The following is a 21072-nucleotide window of genomic DNA, read 5'->3' on the forward strand; positions in this document are numbered from 1 at the left end:
GATAAATAAAGGAATCAGAGCAAAGCGCAGCATCGTCCCAGCACATTCACTGTCCAATGAATGATAAAAATAATAAGTTAAAATAATGTTAGGATGGACGGATGTCTATGCAGCAAATCTCTCGTGATAAAGGGAAGACGACATTTGTGACGCATGAAAGTGAAGTGAAAAAGCGCGAACATGCCCATTCGCCAACCGTAGTAGCTGCTGAGCACTAACAGTAGATCAATTATGTAGTAATTATTACCGCAACGGATGCATTTTCATCATGAGTTCAGAATATTTTTTTACCAACATCTCAGATTCTGACATTTACCAACAGGTACCACAGTTCTGAGCTGCAGTTATAGTTAGGCACTGAAACAGATGCAACGATTAACGACCTTCTATAGTCATAGTTTTGTGAGTTAGAACTTTTATAACAAACTATATTAACTAATTTCTCTGCTTAGTTTTCATAAAAAGTACGTAGTAGAGTATAAAATAATATTTGTAGATGCTTGCATGATGCAAACTCGTCAGTATGAAAGTACACTTTATACAGAATCATTTGCATGGGATTATAGGCCATACAGACTCATTTGCATGAACGCACATACTATGCAGACTTATGTATATGCACGTAAGCATTATTCCAATTCATCTATATGAACCTATAGATGATAACATTTCTATAAAACTGCATTCTAATCTGTAATCAACATGCTTAGAAATTCCCGACAACGAAATTTGAATCTGTTTTACATGTAAACATTAACCTTTTGTCGATCAGGCTTGTCACATGTAAATTAATTTAACGACAAGTAGAAAATATATTTTCTCATTCTATGATTATAAATAGAATAAACCATCTTTTCAATTATTCACCATAATCTGTTTGGCAGAATTTGTATTTTCTGCTGATATTTATGCTGCTATGTATATGCATGTGTGCGTGGTATATATATATATATATATATTTCTTTATTGCTCACGGGAAACTAAACATAGAGGGGACAAACAAGGACAGACAAAGGGATTAAGTCGTAATTGGTACTTATTTAATCGACTCCGAAAGGATGAAAGGCAAAGTCGACCTCGGTGGAATTTGAACTCGAACGTAACAGCAGACGAAATACCGCTAAGCATTTTGCCTGGCGTGCTAATGATTCTGGCAGCTTGCTGTTATTTATTTATTTATATATATATATATATATATATATATATATATGTGTGTGTGTGTGTGTGTGTGTGTGTGTGTGTGTGTGTGTGTGTGTGTGTGTGTGTGTGTGTGTGTGTGTGTGTATAAAAGTCAATGTCTGTGTGTTTGTGTGCAGTGTCGACTCGTTTTAGCATTTGTGTAGCTTTCAATGCCAAAATTTGGCACAGTTCCTTCCAGGATCTTACAGATGTATATTACTGCATATCTCTCCCGCCTTCGCTCCAGAGAGTAGAGTTTTAGCTGTTTCAGCCTTCCTCAGTAGCTGAGCTGTTGCAACGAGACGATCTTCTTTGTGAAGCTTCGCTGGATTGCTTCAAGGTTCGCTGTTAATTTCACACTGTTGGTTGACCATAGCTGGGAGTGTAATCCAGGCGACTGAGGACGAATGTCCTCCAGAGGACCATCATGGTTTCCTTCTCTCTGGTTCTGAACGTTCTCAGGATCCAGCCAGCCAATCGACTGCACTTTGTCGCCATCCTGGTAATGTGCACTTGGAAAGAGGTATCATCACTCATGTCGATACCCAGGTCCCTCACTGATTTAGACTCTGGGATTGTAATAACTAAGCAAGTTATTCGCTGCTCCATCACAAAAAAGTAAGCATTTATTAGGGAAGAATAATATAAAATTGCGTGAATCTGAGCAATCGAAAGCTGTGATAGACGTATGATATTCTTTGATCTGATTGAACTAGACAAATGTTGCCTTGTATGCAATATGTTAAAATTGCTTTTCTTTGTGGCGGGCGATGAAAATATATATTCGTTTCCTATGAATAGACCTCTAGCTAATATTTTCTTTGTATAGGAGCACAATCTATTATAACTACTCCAAAAGAAATAGCAGCTAAATTTATCTTAAACAATACCCTACTGTCTTAAAAAAAAGAACTTATTTGATACTGAAATTCTTAATATTAGAAAATATGGAATGGAACGCTTGTGATCGTAAAATTTGCTCGGCCAAGGCTACCATGTGACAAACATAAACAAAACAGCAACTAGTACTTACCAAGCCAAAAAGAGAGTCTCTACATTGGCAAGATGTAACAATCACGTCTTCCTTAAATATCACAAGGTACTTCATTTTACTTTGCTCCAAACTACTCAGCTGTGATGAGTACCAACCAAGGTGTTGGTGCCGCCCTCACTCCCTCCAGCTGTCACTTCCTGGCTATTCTACTGGATCAAGAATGGGCCCAAGTGGGTATCTATGTGTGCTCGCGACTTCATAAGCATCTAAAACAATTAGCAAAAACATAGTACATAGTACTAATATATATAATTTGTGTGTGTGTGTGTGTGTGTGTGTGTGTGTGTGTGTGTGTATGTATGTGTGTGTGTGTGTGTGTGTGTGTGTGTGTGTGTGTGTGTGTGTGTGTGTGTGTGTGTGTGTGTGTGTGTGCGCGCGCGTGTGTGCGTGCGTGCTGAAGACTTGCGCACAATTTTCATCTTCCAAATTCACTACAGATAGAGAAGACAGCATCCCGGTAAGTCTGAATCTGCAGCGTGTTCGTAAGAAATTAAATGCTGAAGAGTCGAGTGGCCCTTTTCTGGATGCAGTCCAGGATATCTGGTAGTGTAGCAGAGGCACTATCCCAGATGTATATAGATCGCTGACCACTACATTTATATTTTTTTTCTCCTTATATATATATATAAATGCACAAGTCATTTAGTCTAGCAGTTTTCATTTTGTCACTCTACTGCTATACTTTTTGTCAAAACATTAAAGATTACTACCATCTTGTTTATTAAGCGTTTTTCTCCATACTTTTTCCACATAAGCAAGTATTTTGTGGAGAAAGTATGGAAAAAAATGCTTAACAAACAAGACGGCAGTAAGCTTTAATGTTTTGACAGAAAGTATAGCAGTAGAGTGACAAAATGAAAACTGCTAGACTAAATGACTTGTGCATTTATATATATATATATATACATATATATATATATACACAATAAAAATTTGAAAAACACAATTACCTTAATCAAAAAAAAAAATTCATAAGATTATAAAACTTGTTTATGACGATAATTTACATTCCAATGATAATATGAGACAAACTGAAATAAAACAAAAACTAAATAGTATTCTATAGTGACATTTAGAGCGTGTGTGTGTGTGTGTGTGTGTGTGTGTGAGAGAGAGAGAGAGAGAGAGAGAGAGAGTAAAATCTGTAAAATGGCGTTCTTTCACAAAAGGCAGATGCTTGTTTTGTGTGTTTATGAACAGCTTTGATAATGTTGAATAATCTGGTCGTTTAGTACGGTTGATGTTGAGAACGGTTTCAAAATAATGCTCACACGCACGCACACATATATGTATTCATTTATAACTGCATACTCACAGTCGGTGAATATGCACTGAAACAAGGGTGGATGCACGTGAGAACTATACACACACACACACGCACGCACACACGCACACACACACACGCAAACACACACACACGCAAACACACATACACGCACACACATGCACACACACACACACACACAAACACACATACACGCACACGCACATACATATGTACATGCCCACAAACATATCTATCTATCTATCTGTGCGTGTGTGTGTGTGTGTGTGTGTGTGTGTGTGTGTGTGTGTGTGTTTGTGTGTGTTTGTGTGATGGACTCTCTCGTTAAGATTGACTTATGAACATGTAGTTGTTCGATCAACTGAGTGGCCTCATTTAATTAGCTTGCAAAGTGGCTGAGTATTCCAAAAACGTGTGTATCTTTAATGTAATTCTCAACTGGAATAAATAACAGTTCCACAGTGTGACAAAGTTAGGCCTTTGAATAACGGTACAGCTTATCTCTTGAGTTTCCACACAATTTTCTATAGCCAATTCACTAACATGGCTTAGCTCTACCCGAGGCTTTGGTAAAAGACAATTACCCAAGACGTCATGCAATGAGATCAAACCCAGGACTTGTGGCAGTGAAACCAAATAAACATGGAACTCTCATCAGCCACGAAAACCCCAATCCGCGTATTTTCGCCACGTTTAAAGTCTAAAGACTTTAAGTTCAGTAATACCACTCTTCTGATTGTGTCAGTAATATGTTTTATATCACACGAATAAAACAAGATTACAACGAACTTGGTAGAATATGAGATAAGCGAAAACGTGGCTTAAAAAACGCAGAAATCTGAAACAAAATAGCTTTAGAAGAATGTATAGAATTTAAATAAATACGTCAAAGAAAGGAATAGAGGACAAACGTTTTGTGTTATAACTTTATCAAAGAGAAGAAAAAAAAGGAAAAGTGAAGTAAGAAAAAACGAAAAAGAAAAAACACCGCATTTACGACGTCTGTTTACATGGCAGGTTTAGTGTTAAAAAGAAGCATGTTGTATACTGATTTACATACGTATATGTACACTTAGATTTTAAAATAATTTCAAGATTTACAATTATATATCATGTTTTGTATCAACTGTGCGACTTTTCTTCAAAATAAATTCATTTTCAACATTAAATTCTTTAGTGTTAGAGATTGCTCGACCTGCAAGAAATAACCGCCAAATTTCCCTGAAATTACAGCGTCTTCTAATTGGCGTTGTCCCTGACTACATTAGATAGTTTGATATCGGATGCACGATGCATGAAAACAAAAACGATTTTTAATAACTGAAACATCTTTGATTAGGACAGTCTGAGGCGAAACACAGCAATGTCAACAGCAGCTAGAAATCTGTTCCCTGAATTAAGGTGTGGCGAAAGAATGATATACTGCTCTGTTTCGCAACACTTTGTGGTTATTTAATAGGGAGCTATTAAAAATCAGTTATAGAGAAATTCTTCAACTGTTGACATTGCTACAGAATGTCAACTATTTTGATTTATCAAAGCTTTCATTATTTCTTTATTCATTACAGTATTTTTGTTTGTTTGGAAATGGTGGTGGGCTGGTATAAAATGGTAGGGCACCGAACATGAAAGGCTTGCAGTGTTTAAAAAAAAAAATCATGGATGTTAATTACTAACAGACGCGTCATCCACATAAAAACAGTTCAGTTAGCGTTAACGTATCTAGTGTAGTGAGTATCAAAGATTTGATGAAAAATAATTATGCAGCGAAGAAAAGGCAACATTAGCTCAACTTTTAATACTGTCTTATATTTCAATCAATATCGAACTAATTCTTTTGTAACCATATAGTCATTTCGAACTAGTGGTACCGTGGAAATTCCCTTTAGAAATGCTCTTACCTCTTTTTAATGATTAAATTTATAAACTCTTATAACTTTATTTCATTATGTCAATGATTTCGAGTAGCTTCGCTTTCATCCCAGAATTAATTTTGCTGAAAGCGTAAAACACGAACTTGGCACAATATGTAAGCGTTATATAAGAAGATAAGTACCGGGGAAGGATAACAAGACTCCAGATGAAATTCAATGAGAGTCAGCTACTTACTTTGGCACGAAGGTTTTTGAGACTAGTAACTGGCGTTAACTTCCAGAAATTCTTAACCTGATAGCAGCATTTCGTCCGTCTTTACCTTCTAAGTTCAAATTTCACCAGGGTCGACTACGCCTTTCTTCTATTGGTGGTTTTACTCGAAGGAGATATTTGCGAAGCGTTGTATTACTCTTGAATACTGTCCTGATATTATATGGGCCGCATATCTTTTGTACCTTAGGAATGAGAACCCAGGCTGGATGGGTATATCAGCCGAAACGTTGTGTTAACAACAAACAAGATGAGGACAAATATCCGTCAAACGTAAATAATGTAAATAATGCCAATTCTTAAAGCTTTACAGGTTAACTCCTAACCCAAACACCTGTTCAGGTAAGTCGCCCGCAGAGCTAATGTTTGCTCAGAAGGTAAAATCAATTTTTGATTAATTGTTACCTACAAAAAAAAAACGTATTGGGAAAACCCAAGAAACACAACAAAATATTTTAATGTGGAAGATAAAGTCCATTTCAAAATAGATAAGAATGGAAGACAAGGTTGGGAGGACGGTATACTGACGGAAAGAATAGGCAGTATGATATACATAATAAAAGGTCAAATAGCAGAGCACAAACGACATTTGAATCAGTTGAAGACTAGACATACCGAAGAAAGAGAAGAAATACCGATAGAAGTTTGTTATGACTTGTTCGATATTCAGACGCCAAAAGAGGCTGAACCTAGGCAGATCAACAATAGAAAACGTAAACAAACAGGACGACTAGAAATAGTCCCTAAACTAAAGAAATATTAAAACTTTTGAGGAAATTAAAATTTCAAAAAAGAGAGAGGTGATAATGATAAAAAATAGAATTAAATTAGATAAACAAGTTGCACTTCCTACAGAAATCAAATCTCAAAAGGGGAAATGTTATGACGAGAATCATGACAGCCCCTGTGAGAGTGGACTGGCCGAACTCGTATAAGTAGCAGCGTGTTTGACTGAGAGCGAAATCGCAGCAAATTGAAAGGTGTCGTTCGTGAGTTCGTGGAGTCGCAGGAAATTGTTGAGAAGTTGTTATAGTTCGTTGAGAGTTGTTTTGGATTGGTTACAGTTGTTGGCGTGGAGGCGCAATGGCCTAGTGGTTAGGGCAGCGGACTCGCGGTCGTAGGATCACGTTTTCGATTCCCAGACCGGACGTTGTGAGTGTTTATTGAGCGAAAACACTATAACTCCACGAGGCTCCGGGAGGGGATGGTGGCGAACCCTGCTGTACTCTTTCACCACAACTTTCTCTCACTCTTACTTTCTGTTGTGCCTGTAATTCAAAGGGTCAGCCTTGTCACACTGTGTCACGCTGAATATCCCCGAGAACTACGTTAAGGGTACACGTTAATTTCACGAGCAGGTGACATACACAGAAACCAAGTTATAAAACTTTTGCAACCACTGTTAATATTTTTCGTGTTTTTGTTCTGGTTTTTATTTAAATAGTCGTCGTAATTTTCAAGACTGCATAAAAATAGATGGAATAAAGCACATGAATTTCAATTTGAAAAGGAAATAACAAAACCAAGGACAAATATTCCATTGTTACCTTCACTAGTTTGTATTGAATGTGTGCAAATGTACATGATGGTAAAATTCCCATGGAAAAATTATTATTGTCAAAATATAGTTGCGAAAATAGTGTAGTGCTTTACGTGTTTGCTTTTGTTCTGCTCTGTTAAATGAGATGTGTGGTTAAGAAATTCGCTTCGCAACCACGTTGTTCCAAGTTCGATCCTACTGCATAGTAATTTGGGCTATATGTTGTATTCTATCACAGTTTCGAGCCGGCCACTACTGCGCAGCCAGAGTATCGCAGACGAAAATAGAAACTGTAGAAACCCATGGAATCTATCTATCTCTGTATCTCTCTCACTATCTCTCTCTCTCTCTCTCTCTCTCTCTCTCTCTCTCTCTCTCTCTGTATATATATATATATATATACATATATATATATATATATATATATATATATATATATATATATATATATATATATATATATATAAAATCCTAGGATGGAATTTATAACCGTTTGATGCATCGCTACGCGTATTAAATGTTCGTAAATTCCATCCTAGGATTATTATTATTATTATTATTATTATTATTATTATATTTATCCTACATTATATCGGTATAACTTGATGCAACCCCTAATAAATGGCTCATTAGTCAGCATAATTAGACGGTGGCTGGCATAATGGAATAGAAGCTTTATTTGCAAATTCAAAACGTTACCATAAAGACTGCCTCTTTTTTCTCAATAGACAATATCTGTAAACGCGTAGAGCAAGAAGTTTACTTCTCCGTTGCATAGGTCCTTGGACAGGTGTCTCCTACTATATCCCCGGTTCGGCCAGGGCTCTGTGAGTGGATTTGGTAGACAATAACTGTAAACGTGTGAACATATATAGATGTAATCTGTATGTCCTTGTGTTTATCCCCCATCACTTCATGACAACCGGGGCTCGTTTATTTACCCCTCCGAAATTTAATGGTTCTGCAAAAGAGATGATAGAATACATACCAGACTTTAAAAAAGAAATAAATGGATTGCAGTGGATTCGTTGGGCCAAAAAGCCTACAAGCTTGTGCCCCAGCATGACCACAGTTCAATGACTGAAACAAGTAAAAGATAAAAGAGCTTCGCGTGAGAGAATTAAAGCCTGATTCTTCGTGAGAACAGACAAAATTTCAAGTCAAATTAAAGAATTCAACACTTGTAGAATAGATAAAATTATTTTCTAAATATCGAGTGCGATTAATGTACAATTTTTTTCTTTTCTTCAGTTTGTCAAGCATTAACAGAAAGTAATTGATAACGTAATTGATAATTCTAATTCGTAAATACACCGAGTACTACGAAGAAGAAAGGGAAGCAATAAAAGCAACGAAGCAAGAAGAGTTTAAAAAGTTTGTAGAGAACGGTTATATGCTATTTTAGGTGGGAACTCACAAAAACTTAATTAAACGAAGTGTCGAAATTTTAAAAATATAAGAAGTATAATATATATAGATAAACATGCACTGTATAAAATATACAGAATTGTGAAATTTGAATGTTTGCACATATTATTAACATCGTACTTATAAACTTTCATGTGGAATGATGATGAAAATAATGGGAACATTTGGATAAGTTCCAATGGTTAGTAGAAAAAAAGATGCATTATGATGGACGGATCTTTTTTAAAACGGGGGCCACATTTTTCATTAACGAAACACTTTGAAACTTGGAACACTGGTAGAATGTGTCATATAAAACATCTTTTTCTCTTAGTCTTCTTTAAAAAAAAAGAAATCCATAAGTTATTCCATGTTAAAGTTGTCGTATTTCTGTAATTTCAACCAATCACTGACGTCCATTCAGCCGATATACATTAAGTGCCGACTACATAAACAAACGATTCTGAAACAATTAACCCTAACCCTAACCCTAAGGTTAGGGTTAGGGTTAGGGTTAAAGCAAATTTAAAATGAAAAAAGCAAATAAAACGAAGTTATGGAGATTAAATACGCTTTACATCGCTTAATCAGCCAAAGGAGTAAATGTAAACAACTGAATACTTGTCAGTGATTGGTTGAAATTATCGAAATAAGACAATTTTTTTACATGAAAAAAATTCGAATACAAAAATATTTTCCTGTTCTATAACACAAAATAGATAAGTATACGAAGTTTGAAAGTCTTTCCGTACCAAAAACACTACGTAAAACATTAATGAAAAATGTGGCCCCCGTTTTAAAATAGATCCTGATGGACAGTTTAAAACGTTAGTAAGTTCTCATGTAAATGTAGGTGTTACATGAACGGAAAATTAGTGGTGCTATGCCGCTTCCACCTGAGAATTAATCTAAAGATACATATATCAGCTACATGTTAATTCAATGTACTTGGTAGTATAGTTAGTTGATCGAACAACTTAATGCTTATGGTCAAAAATTCTGACCGTGACATGTGTACACACGCAGGCACGCGCGTCATCCTCTAGTGGACAGCTATTACAAGGGAGGAGATAATAATTTCTTCAAAATATTTGGTGAGATTAGAAATTTGAATTTGATACTAAATGATTGTAAGGAAAACAATGCATAGAATTCAGTTTTCAGTTCCTTTTTTTTTCTTTTACTCATTTCGAATTTCATAAGATTTCTAGCCAGTTGCAATCATGTATAAAACCATTTCATTCTTCTTAAAAATCGTCAGTATGAGATATAGCCTGGGATATATTAAACATTCTATGAAGCGAAGTGCTTCTTTTAGATGGAGCACACACACACACACACACAATAATTTGATGGACAATCTTTCGTGTTTTGCTTCGCTTCGTATATGTATTCTGTGAATTATTCAGCTCTAAGGACCAACCAAATGAAATTCAGACTATAATACCAGTCTTCTTCACAACTTCCCTTTGGATATACACGAATACACATGAAGTTCTAAGACAGGTTATATGTTGTGCCATTTAAATCGCGCTATATATATATACATATATATATATATATATATATATATATATATATATATATATATATATATATATATATATATATATATATATATATATATACATGCATACAAATATCTTTTCTTGTGCAGTCAACTCCTTATGCAATCGAGTTTCGGCAGAGTTTGAACTTAATACCGATGGGATTGGGGTACCGCAACACCTTTAGCACTTTATTGAGTGTGTTATGGATTGTGTATCCAACGTTGGTATTGTAATTGTTGTTCTTTCGCTTTTGGTCAGATCCGATCAAGCAGATTTATGATCAAACACGTTTCAGTCTCGACCATATTCGACCATACCTTGTGATATTCAGGACTACTATGTCATTTCCTTTTAAGTTGGTAAAGATTGATTTTAAGAGAGATTTGTTTGCTATTTTTAACAGGTTAAGCAAGTGGCAGTAGCTCCTTGTTTCAAGTGTATATGGTTGTTGTTGTCATTTAGTACCAAGTCAACATTGGGTAGATCGGTGATCAAAGGCGCTCCAGCTGTGACAATGCTTGTCTTTTTTTAAGCGTTAGAGATTTGAGACTTGAGTGCTATTTTTAGCGAATTGAGCGAACGCATAAAGGTTATCTTAGCTCTTGAACCTAAATTTGACGTTATCGTTATTGCTGACTTCCAGAACAACACTCTACAAAGGTATTATATCTATGACCACCCTGTCCTCCTCCTGGGCACTACTATATGTTGTCTATATTAGTTTATATGTCTACAAAGAAGACACATTAGACAATATAGTTCTGGATAAACAAGACAATGACCCAACCGTAGATGAAATGTCTTTCATCATAGGTCTTCTCAATCAGGGCTGACCTTGAGTTCAATAGTATGTGCTCGACAACTTACTAGTGTTTTCGACTGCTGGTATCCCTTAGAAGTTATTCCTTATATAAACCAACTAGAGAAAGTCAAGTTTTGTTTTGTGGTTTTAATGTTTTTGATTTTTATTGTTTTAATTCCTTAGGAAAAACTTTTTCAGTTTTGTAGAAAAATATAGGCAATGCAACTGATATTATTGATAGTACTGGGTAATATAGAAGATGGACAGGTGAACAAAGATGTGACTTGTAGTTGGTTAAAGTGGAGTCGAAGAGTTAAAAAGATCTGTAAGCTGATTAGTTATTGACAAGGAGATGGCTGTAATGTCGGATTATCACAACATTATTCATGATTTTATTTAAGTTTCGATCGATATATTATCTCTGAACCGTCTTCAGATAATATATTTTTTGTTGCAAAAAATGTGAGTGCTCGCAAAAATAATGCACCAAAAGAAGATACGGGAATACCCCTTTCAAAATTTAGTGAAGAAAGCACTCAAAAAGATAATTTGATAATCCGATTAAATAATACTATTCTCGTGAAACACACACACACACACACACACACACACACACACACACACACACACACACACACACACACACACCCACACACCCACACACAAACAAACATTTCCATATCTGTTCGCTGTAAGTTGGATTTTGATTTTCTAAGAGAATTTTCTCTTGTTCTTTTACTCTGCTTGCATAGAACGAGGTTGAAATGTCCAAAACTGAATTAAACTTTATTCTACGCTTAAAGAAGACAAAAATGAAACGTTTGGGTCTGAATTAGTAGAGTAAGTTCAAGGTTCTGTTGTTTAGAAATAGGTCGCTAAAGACAGTCGGTTCCTGGTACATATTTTGTGATAAGTCTTCTTATCTTAAGATTAGTTTCTTACCGCTGTTAAAGGCCACTAGGTTATCAGAAGTCTATTATAGAACGCACTAAAGCAATAACTGAAAAATCCTATAAAAATCAGAAATTTTAATCTTTTGTTAGATTTTTATTCTTAGGCAACGAGAAATCGACAGTATTTCCCTGCTGTGGACATCAGAGTTTAAAGTTCATTTTTGCTTCAGTTCACACATAGACATCAGAGAAATTGATGAAGTGAACTTTTTAGTTAATATCTTCCTACCATCTGAAAGACGATCACCTTATCAGTTTGCTTATTGCCATAACTTTCTTTGCATTTTCTTTCTACTTGACCTGTGGCCAACAACATTAGCCTTCAGTATGTCAATATTATTTACTTGATTTTATAAACGAACTCGTTAAAAGAAAATAAATAGTTTTTTTTACTATCGTTTTTACATATAATTTCGCTAACATGTCAATGTTATGTTTATACTTGCCCTCGGTATTTTTTGTATAAAATTTCAAACTTTACTGAAATACTTTCAATACTCCAGTTTATCAGGAATATTTATCCTTTAGATGTTTTACACACACACACACACACACACACACACACACACACACACACACACACACACACACACACACACACACACAAACACACACACACACACACATATGGAGGTAAATATCTAGTCTTAGTATTCTTTAGGGACATTTATAGATACTTCAAAAGCTATTTGTAGCAATTTAACACTAGTTTAGTTCGGTTTCAGAATGATGTTTGGTAAGGAAATAAATAGACGAAATAAACTACATTTGAACTTGAATTTTATGTTATAGAAAAGTTTTACATTTAAATACATGATTTTATTTTTTTATCACATGATTTATTAATGAAATTCCACAGACTGACATACAATACATCAAGTTATATTGCTTATATGAATCAAATTACGTTGCATTGTAAAGTAAATTGATTATAAAATATATTCAGTTTAAAATTTTTCCATAGAGTTGATTGTTTAAAAGTAGTTTTGTTACATGAATCTCAATAAATAATATTATATGAGCAATTAATTACATCGCGCAAGAGTTATTTTAGTCATCTAAACACACGTAAAAGCTGTTAAATCCGCTTTGGTTTATTTCACTAATGTGATTTGGTCACTGATACAGTTCCTCTTCAAATCATCTTACTTGCAAGACAAGTGTAACTTTGAATTATATGAATCTTATGTAAAATTTTCAGTAGAGAATTTTTGAAGAGAAGGCGCCCAAATACTCTCTATCGAATTAGTGTTCATTGTTTCGAAGTTGGTTTTGAGAAACTTCGTGAAATTAGTGCCTAATATGAAAGTTGGATGTTACTGTGTAAACGATTATTGAGAATTGATCCGTATTAGCTGTATAGATAAGTTATTGGCTTCTTAGCTGAAGAAATCGTTAGTTCATAACTCGTCTCCTTCGATGTTTTGGACCTGACGCACTTGGTAATAGAGAATGAATAAGATCAGCCGTGGAAATAGCACGATAATGGGATATTAATATTTTATGGAGCGTGCTCATATTTCATAAACTTTACATAGTAGAGTTTGATCTAATATATTTTGATTTAATTTGAAAACGAATTAAAACTGTATAATTTTATGAAAAGTCAGGTAAAACATGGTCTGTACAAGTATCTAATTCATACAAGAAATATTTCTCAAACATTAGTTGACATTCAATTATGCTACATTGAAAATCATTTAATTTTCAAATAGGAAAGTCAAAATAGAATTATATTAAGATTTTAACTGTTCCTTTTTCATGTTAGAAGGTGACGATGAATTATTTAGGCTTATAAAATTGATGTTATATTGTTGAGCTAGTTGATATACTAATGGAAAATTTTCTTTGAAAGCTTGTAGTTCATTGAAATTTATAATTAATTTTCAGAGTTTGCGGCGCTACATACTTGCATGCCCCTTCTCTCTCTCTCCTTCACACATATTTACATACTGATGAAAATATACTCATACATACAAACTCTTGTAGAAATTATAGACTATATATATATATATATATATATATATATATATATTTATTTATTTATTTATTCATTTATAGTGTGTGTGTGTGTGTGTTTCTACTTAATTTTGTATCTATGGACAAATCAAATTATAAAATAGGTGATCGTTTTGCGCAGTTCCTGTATTTCCGTGGGTGCTTATAGAACAGGGCCAACAAAAATTTGTAAATGGAGCCATAGTGATGTGAAATAATTTTTTTTTCAAAGAGAGTATTTGAAATTACGGGTGAGATGTCTGTATAACTAAACGTACTGACATTCTGTCATTCATCCATGTAGACATTCGTCTTCAACATTCTATGAATTCCAACAAAAAGACGTTAGTCTCCTTGAAAGGTACCGAATGTTATTTTCTTCAAAGGAAACATCAAAGGAACCGTCAGTATGATATAATTATACATATACATAATTAAATATATGTATACACACAAACACACACGCTCTTTCAGAGAGAGAGAGAGAAAGAGAGAGAGAAAGAAAGAGAGAGGGGGAGGAAGAGGAGGAGGAGGAAGAGGAAAAGAAGAAGAAGAAAAGGAGGAGGAGGACTCAATTCCAGTACTTGGTTGATACTTTATATTATTGAACCCGAAAGGATTAAAGTGCTCTGAACTAAAAGCATTGAAGCAGAACAAATACTGTAAGGCATTCTAGCTAATTCTTTAACGACTCTACTGCCTTATGTCAGCTGTTATTCTTTTAATTATTGGACGGCTATCATGTAGGGACATCATCTTGAAGTGTTTAGCCCGGTGGTTATCAACAGGGTTCCATATGGCCCTTTGGGGGTCCATATAAGATTTTGTTGTTATAATTCATATGCAATAAATTTATCATACTTCTACATCACACTAACTATTTTTTATACGATTTAATACTATCTAATCATAAAAACATAATAGTATTTCTAAACTTCGAATGGCTATGGGGGTCCATCCAAGTAAAATAGAAATCAAAGGGGTCCATAGACAAAAAAGAGGTTGAGAAACACTGGGTTAGCCGAACAAATCAACTCCTACTTTTTAAAGTTCTGTACCTATTGTATGGGACTGAAACCGAAACCACGCGGTTGCAAAGCGCACTTATTAACTGTACAGGCGTGTCTGCGACCCTCCCCTTTTCTATGTGTATGTATAAAAAAACAGGGGGCAATGAGAGTGTGTCTCCGTGTATTTATGTTAAATCACGACGACAAACATAAATTATCAAGTAATATTAGACTACAAACGAGCCACATGTGTCTACGACTGGGACTAAAATATGTTGGTTTTCTCCGTTTCCATCAAGAAAGTTCTTTAATAGGTCAGCATGAGAAATTGCAACTTCAAACACCACTAGAGATATTAAGTTTGTAATGTGGGCCATATTGCAACGCTTTTCCAATTTCTTTTCTATTTCCTGTTTCATACTGTTGTTGTCGTAATTGTTGTTGTTTCTGCTGCTGTCATCACCGCCGCCGTGTTGTTTTACAGTTATTTGATCACGTGAATTGCAATATATATCTCTTGAACTTCCGTTCGGTACATTAACTTCTATTTCAGCAATGTGCTTTCTATCATTCCTAGAATGTCGCAAACATCAGTAAAGTCTAATAAAGAAAGATCTGTGTGTTATCCCCGGTAACGAATATCTGTAATGTTGGAAATAATTACCCATGATTGCTGCCGTGGTTACATCCCTAAGGAGTCGTTCATAAAAAGAAAGAGCTGTGTAAGACTGGAGAAATACAATTACCCTCGAGCTTACAACGTTCTTAGACAAAAGGTTGGATAAATAAATGGATGAATATGTATATAAATAAAGAGTGAAAGTAAGACAGATAAAGAAGAAAGAAACGCCACACTTCAAACAATATTCTTTTGTACACAATGTATTTAATCTTGTCGCTAATGATTGTTGTAAGCCACTGTAGACAGGAAATGGTTTCAAGTAACAACGGTCACACACGCACGCACACACACACACACGCCGCTTAAAATCTCTCTATTGTTCCATTTCATGCTTCCATGCAAATATAGCAGACCAATTCGCATTAAAAAGTAATGTCCAGCGAAGATCGGACATTACTTTTTAATATTGCTATTTAGCCATAATCAAGTAAACCTATAATCAAAGATATTCCAATGGTGGTCATCTTGTCTTTTTATTTCTCAGATATAGTGGAACCTCGACTACTTTTATCCCATATTTCCTTTCTTTTTCTCTTTTCTCTTTTCTTTTCTTTTTCTTAAACAGTAAGATATGATTTGAGAGAAATTTAGCTTCTATTTCTAGCAGGTTGAGCAACTATGAAGAGGCTTTTCCGTTGAATCATCGTTTCTAATGTAGTGGTGGAAGATCACGATAAACAAATGCGGTTTCTTATAGCTTTCTCCAAGTACTTGCGAGGATTTGAGTTCAGTCCATCTCTCTCTCTCTCTCTCTCTCTCTCTCTCTCTCTCTCTCTCTCTCTCTCTCTCTCTCTCTCTTTCCATTGTATATTCATTATAAGATTTATAATAGGTATAAAGGCCCGTCAGTTTTACTATACACTTTCCGCCTGCAACAATTAACTGCATTTACATGTCATCTATTTAAAGATTGTTAGACAGAGCCATTTAGAGACGACTGAGTTAGTTAAAAAGTTTCGATTTCGATGAAAAACCTCTCCAAGACCCAGAGTCCTATTTAAATCTTCTAATGTCTACGTACGATGCAGGTGACTAATTAACCAACCCAACCCAACCCCTCAAATTAACAGAGACACGTAATCACTTAACGAAAGGCAAAACGGAATGTTTGTGGCTGCAGATTCTTGGAGATACTAATTCATTGGCGCCCAGCATACTGGCTTCACGAAATAAAACGTATGGAAGGTGAAACTCACCTTAAACGGAACACCGTTACTGGATGAATCGACTCGATCATTTCATCTACATACTTGTATTTCCTTCATTCCAAAAGAGCTCAACTCCTGGTGGAATGGAAGGAAAGTGACGCTGTCGTTTCGTACGGTGTCTTGGATAACTAAACTTGGTAGAGGCCATCCTTCTTCAAGTTTGACCGAAAAAAGAAAGGGATAAATCTAGTACCGGACTGATACGTTAATGGCCCCGAATGTATAAAAGGCAAAGTTCACCTCAGTGGAAAGTGAACTCAAGATGCAGAGGGCCGAAACGATTATAGCAAGGCATTTTACAATAGCACTGCTAACTCACCGTCTTATCATTACTACTACGATACATCAAGGTTGTGTGTGTGTGTGTGTGTGTGTGTGTGTGTGTGTGTGTGTGTGTGTGTGTGTTTGTGATGTAAACCAGTTGGATCCTCAAAACTTTCCCTGATCATACTTAGGAGAGAACGGCTGCAAGCTTATGTGTGACACACACACATGTATACATGCATAACAAACCTACGCTATTTAAATTCAGAACGTAAAGACGGACGAAATGCTGCCGGGAATCGAACTCATGACTACGATTACGATCCGAATAGTCTGACCACTAAGCCATGCCCCTTCACTCAGGAAGACATTACATTGAACTAAAAGAATAACAATTATATTCTTCTTTCGTTTTTTTCTTCACTATAAAATTCTAGTTCACCTGTTTTGTTAGCCATCCAATTCTTGTAAACAATTTTCAGCTGAACATAATCAAAAGTCAATTTATATTGGATTTGACATATTAAAAGGCAATTGAATTACTTCAAGAAAAAAAAAAAAAGAAAAGATCCAGGTCAATTGGTGCATATTCATCACATATTATTGCTACAGGTCTATTTTCTTTTCCAAACGTTTTATTTAATTACAACGTCTGTTCAGAAAGGAAGTTATCGTTTATACACTTCATAAGCAATAGTCGATGAAAAAAAAAAAGAAGAAAAAACATAATCAAAAGAAAACAAGAATGCAAATCGAACTTTGTTATTGAAACAGTTAAATTGAAATGGCTTGTTTACAGATATATCATAAAAAGGATGTTATTATATTATAAATATTTTCGATTAAAATAATGCGAGGTTATTAATGCTAACATATCAAGAAGCATTCTTTTAAAACTTGTCAACAGTCTTTGTTAATTTATTTTTCTTTAAATTTTAATACAATTCTTAGTTAATGTTTTGGTTCGGAGTAGCTGAAGTCGAAGCATGCGATACTGTAAAATATTGGGAAGTTCTGAGAAAGCTTTCTAATGAGTTTGTGTGAATATATATGTACGCATTGTGTGTGTGTGTGTATATATATATATATATATATATATATATATATATATATATATATATATATATATATATATATATATATATATATATATATATATATATATATATATATATATATATATATATATATATATATATATATATATATATATATATATATATATATATATATATATATATATATATATATATATATATATATATATATATATATATATATATATATATATATATATATAAAGATAGACTCATTCGTTAATGCAAAACCTCTTGTTTTATTGATTATTTCTTAAAAAAGCTATACAGGCACTTACATTGCCATATAGTTAAGATGGTTGTTGCAGCGCAGTGTTTCCAAGTTCTATCCCACTACGCGATACAAGTTTGTCGAATTGCTTCTTTTAATGTAGAAATATTGTAATTTTAAAATCGATAAAATGAGTATCGGATGGTAACAAGTACTGGGGTAGATACGCTTGATTAAAATCCTCGAAGGTGGTACCCCAGCATGGCCATAGTCCAACGACTGAAACCAGTAAAAGAATAAAGGAAAAGGAATATAATTTTAAAAACGTAAGAAAATGCTGGTTCAGTGGGTAAATTGTCGGATTATGGACTAAAATGTTTTTTGTTCACGTTCAGTCATTGCCACCGCGCTGTGTTCATGAGCAGAACACTTAATTATCAAGTGTTTCAGTTTATTTAATTGAATAAAAATAACCACGAAGTTACAGATCGCAGTGCTGAACAACAAACCAAATTGATGTGCCATCCGTAAACTGGTAATACTGAATTCAAATTCTAATAAGAACTAAAGCTTGAAAACAGATGAAGAATATGAAAATTTCCTCTTCAAATGACAGGACTTCATCCAAAATGATATAAGTAAACATCTGAAAGAGTTTATAGTACCTTACTCAATGGTTGACAATAATTTGATTTAGTGAAAATGTGCAACAGAACTGTTCAGATAATTTCCATCAAATTTACTATCAATATTTATAATTTCACTTAAAAGGCAGGTTACAAAAATAAAGAACAAAGTAATATCAGCATTGAAATCTTTAGTGAATTTAAATCCTGAAGGAATTCAGAATATCAATAAGACAATTGAATCACTAGATTTTCCATTATAACAATTCAATGTTTAGTTGTTTAAATCCATCTCGGTCCTGATCAAGAAGACCTGATCTAATGTTCAATTTGTGGTTAAAAACACATTTTTAGGCATAATATATATACTTTTTTAAGGTGGTCGAGATTTGGCTGCTATTTCCTGTTGTTTAAGGTACTGCATAGACTTTGGAAACATTGCCTCATCTTCAGTACGTCAAAGTAAAAAAAGCTGTAGTTACTTTGGTGGGATACCAAAGTTTGAAAAATGATTTTTCCTTTAAAATATGCAGAAGTTTACATTTTGGTATCACATTAAAAGGTTAAAGCCTTAAATACAACTTCTGCCTGCCCGACTTGGCAATGATCAGCCCAATATCGGCTTGCCCAATATGAACCGTATGGGGCCTTTGAGAACATGAACTCGTGTTTTTTAGGGAGATGATGATTGGTAATATTGGAACACCTCAAACGTGAATAAATGTCCGAGGAATGTCTTTTGAGGTATATGTAATGAAAGTTTTATACCCAAGGATCCATCATAATTGTGGACAATATTTATTGTCCGCAATCAAGATTATACATTGGCATTTAAAAGACACACAAGGGAGACCTGGAGAACTAGCAAAAGACAGAGTGAGCCTCACGGAGCAAAGATGCCATGACAAAAGCAGATAACAAAAAGGAATTGCTTTCACCTCTTTCAGTAAAAAAAAGGATAAGTCTGTCAATCGGGTGATCAAGTACTTAATATAAGAAATGGCGCCTCGGCAAGACAATGAAATAATGAGAAGGCGGATATTTGTAGTCTGGTATACCTTCATGGTCTCTACGACTCATTCTTTGGGTGGGTAATTGTATATTCCTCATAAATTTTAAAACACTTTCCAAAATTAATAGAGTTATTTAATGCATTTAAACTTTTGTATTGAAACTTTGGTTGTTAAGAAACTTGGATGAACTGAGAGTGTAGTCTTTATATTTCATGTATATAATATATAAATACTGATATCTCATTTGATCAGCTTTTTCTTCTAAGAATTTTCAATTACCTTTAAAATAACCGGCCATAAACATCGCATCTTATAGAGATATAATAATTGAAAATATGATTGCAGGCCTTCTGACAGCAAATAACACTAAATATCTACAAAATAGACCATCAACTCAAAAGTTGAAACAGTTTGAATATTGTCATCTCGAAAAGACCGTGTAATTCTTCTTCAACTTACATACCCCGTAGTGGGCTATCTTTATCCACTCTAGATGAAGCGTTAATTTAGGACTTTACTTGTAAACTATTAGAAAGTAAATTTCTACCCCAGTTTGAAATGGAGCACTCCACTACTTTGAATACAAGGAGTAAATATGGCTGCATGGTTAAGAAAGTCGCTTCGTATGCATGCAGTTCTGGGTTCTGTTTTGTACTTTAGCTTGAAATTGACCACTATTTTGTGGTTGATAATTGGTAGAGGGAAACTCCGTATGGTGGTGGCGGGGGATATTATGGCGATGTACATCAGCGAAGGATACATTGACAAGACAAGCGAATACCCATTATTTTACGAAACGCTGCATCGGATTACAAAACTGTCATTCTCGCCGTCTGAAAATGACTGAACCAGGGATTTGTTTGTTATAAATGATGTTACTGTTTACCAATTTTGCTGTAAAATAAAACTTACTGTAACAGAATGAAAAACCTATAATTGAAAATGCTTTCTGGATTCACGACTCCAACGTAAATGAAGATATCCTGACTAATTAGAGGAGGATGTACATAAACATGACGCTTATACACTCATCACGAATATCGAATCT

At 34.5% G+C, this 21072-nt stretch overlaps 1 protein-coding gene across 1 annotated transcript in view; it reads left to right on the top strand.

Annotated features, from left to right (window-relative positions):
- Positions 1 to 21072, top strand: part of LOC106881078 (cadherin-like and PC-esterase domain-containing protein 1) — a 171514-nt gene that overhangs the window by 35532 nt on the left and 114910 nt on the right. The gene's annotated exons all lie outside the window — the stretch shown is intronic.

This window comes from Octopus bimaculoides, chromosome 2 (assembly GCF_046866305.1).
Source record: "Octopus bimaculoides isolate indiv1 chromosome 2, ASM4686630v1, whole genome shotgun sequence".
NCBI classification, from domain to species: Eukaryota; Metazoa; Mollusca; class Cephalopoda; order Octopoda; family Octopodidae; genus Octopus; species Octopus bimaculoides.